Genomic DNA, 3,377 nt, shown 5'->3' with positions numbered 1-3,377 from the left:
GGGGGGGGGGGTGTCCCCCAGCCCGGCCTGTGCCCTCTCACAGTCTGGGACCCCTCGGGAGATAACCACCTGCTGGCTTAGGCATGCTCCCGGGTGGCAGAGGGCAGGCCCAATCCCTAAGTGCAGGCCCTGGTCAGGCTCAGAGCAGGGCCGATTGGGGAGTTGGGGCGCCGCCCCGTCATGCACAGAGCAGGGCGGATCGGGAGGTTGCAATGCCACCCTCAGTCACGCTCAGGGTAGACTGATTGGGGGGTTGGGGCACCACCCCCTGTTACACTCAAGGCAGGGTCAATGGGGAGGTTGCGGCGCCACCCCCTGTCACGCACAGAGCAGGGCCGATCAGGGGGTTGGGGCGCTGCCCCATGTCACTCACAGAGTAGGGCCAATCTGGGGGTTGGGGAGCTGCCCCCTGTCACTCACAGAGCAGGGCCCATCAGGGGGTTGAGGAGCTCCCCGCTGTCACTCACAGAGTAGGGCCGATAGGGGAGCTGAGGCACTGCCCCCTGTCACACACAGAGCAGGGCGGATCAAGGGGTTGGGGCGCTGCACCCTGTCACACTCAGGGCAGGGCCAATGGGGAGGTTATGGCTCTACCCTGTCACACACAGAGCAAGGCCCGTGGAGGGGGGTTGGGGCGCCACCCTCTATCACCCACAGAGCAGGGCCGATCAGGGGGTTGGGGCGCCGCCACTGTCACACTCGGGGCAGGGCCGATGGAGAGGTTATGGTTCTACCCTGTCACACACAGAGCAGGGCCGATCAGGGGGTTGGTGCACTACACCCTGTCACACACAGAGCTGCAGGGCGATCAGGGGATTGGGGAGCCCCCCCCTATCAGGCACGGAGCAGGGCTGCTCAGGGGGTTTGGGCGCTGCCCCCTGTCATGCTGATCCTGGTGCTGGGAGCCTCGCTGCTCCGCTGATCCTGGTGCCGGGAGGCATATTACCCTTTTACTATATAGGATAGAGGCCTGGGGGCCGGCTGGTTTGCCCTGAAGGGTGTCCTGGATCAGGGTGGGGGTCCCCACTGGGGTGCCTGGCCAGGCTGGCTGAGGGGCTGAGGGCTGTTTTCCCGCTGGCAGTTGACTAAAAGCTCCCAACCGCTCCTTGTTTTCTTTTTTCTTTTTTTATTCTGGGCCAGCTTTAGCTCTGAGGCCTCGGTGCTGAAAACATGGACACAATGTTGTGGTCTGGGGCTGACTGAAAGCTGGTTTTGTTCAGCTGCTTATTTGCAACATAGTAATAGTTGCTTAGAGTTGCAGTTGAGAGGCGGGCAAGTGAGGCGGGGAACGTTGGAGTCTGCAGTCCCTGGAGGAAGCAAACCTCCCTGCTCACTTCAGTGCATGGCTGCCGGCCGCCATCTTGGCTGACAGTTAATTTGCATAAGGATACGCTGATTAGCCAATGGGAAGGGTAACGGTTGTATGCCAATTACCATGTTTCTCTTTTATTAGTGTAGATACCCACTAGTGGTCTGGTGCACGAAATTTGTGCACAGGGGGTGGGGTTATCTCAGCCCAGCCTGCACCCTCTCCAATCGGGGACCCCTTGGAGGATGTCTGACTGCCGGTTTAGGACCTGGATTGGTTCTAAACGGGCAGTCAGACATCCCTCTCACAATCTGGGACTGCTGGCTCCTAACTGCTCACTTGCCTGCCTGCCTGATCACCCCTAACTGCCTCTGCCTGCCTGCCTGATCGCCCCTAACCTTTCTGTCTGCCTGCCTGATCACCCCTAACTGCCTCTGCCTGCCTGCCTGATTGTCCCTAACTGCTCTCCCCTGCCGGCCTAATCTCACCCTCAACTGCTCTCCCCTGCTGGCCTGATCTCGCCCAGTCTGTCTCTCTTTATTTTTCTCAGCAGTCCTCCAGGCCTCCCTGTCTCCCTGTCTCCCTCTCCCCCTTTCCCAGCTGGGAGGGGGCCGCTCCACTCTCTGCCCACCCTCCCTTCCATCCAGGCCTTTTCAGGCCCAGTCTGTTTCATTTCCTCATTCTGAGAGAGGCTCTGAGAGCGAGCTGGGAGGGAGGGAAAGAAAGGGAGAAAAGGCTGTGAGCTGGTGGGCACTGTGTGCATGTGTGTGGTTGTGATTGAGTATGAGTGCTGGCCCCGCCTTCCCCATCCCCGTCTCTGCTGGCACAAGTTCCCACCCACCAGAGCCTGCTGCGCATGCAGCCTGGGCATTAGGTTGAGCCTCCAGTTGTTGTGGATGTGATGGACCCAGGGTTTTTATGTGTTAGGATATCCTATATAATAAAAGGCTAATATGCAAATCAACTGAATGGTGGAATGACGGGTTTCTATGACACGCACTGACCACCAGGGGGCAGATGCTTAACGCAGGAGCTGCCCCCTGGTGGTCATTGTGCTCCCACAGGAGGAGCACCACTCAGCCAGAAGCCAGGCTCATGTCTGGCTAGCGCAGTGGCGGTGGCAGGAGCCTCTCCTGCCTCTGCGGCAGCACTAAGGATGTCTGACTGCTGGCTTGGGAGTGGGCCTAAGCCATCAGTTGGACATCCCCTGAGGGCTCCTGGACTGCAAGAGGGCGCAGGCTGGACTGAGGGGACCCCCTGCCCCCCCGAGTGCATGAATATATATATATATGTAATTTCCAGACAATTGCCAGGCATCTAATAAGTGCTTCCTAAGTGTTATCTGCTATTATTATTATTACCATCATTATTTTCAAAATCACCTTTGATCTCTCTTGCTATCCCATCCTATAATGAAGCTAAGTTGCAGTGCCACTGGTGGGGGCACAAAAAGTACCAAACAGTTTATTTACAAAGCTGTACAAAACTACACGGTGTGTGGGGCATGGAGGAGAGATGCCCTGGGACCCTGTCCACACAGGCTGCACCCCGGGCTCCTTTCTGCAGGAGAGTAGAGGAGGGAACGCCTTTACCCGCCATGGCTGGTGCTCTGACTGCTGGGTCTGCAATGAGTCCCTCTGCTTTTCACTAACAAACATTTTATTTCCTCACTTGCTCTTGGTGATCCCCTAGAATCCCACACCCCCAAAGTGAGGAGGACTTCCTTCTTACTGTGCATCTTGGGGACCATATTAGAATGTCAGTCCATAGAAAGGAAGATTGGGTTTCTTTTCTCATCAATTCCATGCCCCAAATCCAATAAGGGACCAGCCCACAAAAAGGAGGAGGAGGAGGAGTAGGAGGGAGAGAGGATAAGGGGGAAGAGAAGCAGCAAACTTTTCAGTTATGCCAAAGGCTGGCATGTTTCAACCCACCTCAGCATCTCAGATGCTCTGATGGTCAAACTGAGGGACCAAAGGGGCATCTGTCACGTGGAGGGTGGGAACCAAATTCAAGAACATTCTACCCATCACCCAAAGGACCGATTCAGGAAATAAAGAACGGGAGA

Source organism: Myotis yumanensis, unplaced genomic scaffold (genome assembly GCF_028538775.1).
Source record: "Myotis yumanensis isolate MYYU_CA2020_CCGP unplaced genomic scaffold, mMyoYum1.0.hap1 SCAF_5, whole genome shotgun sequence".
Lineage (NCBI taxonomy): Eukaryota > Metazoa > Chordata > Mammalia > Chiroptera > Vespertilionidae > Myotis > Myotis yumanensis.
The sequence above is the reverse complement of the archived record's forward strand: the minus strand, read 5'-3'. Positions refer to the sequence as shown.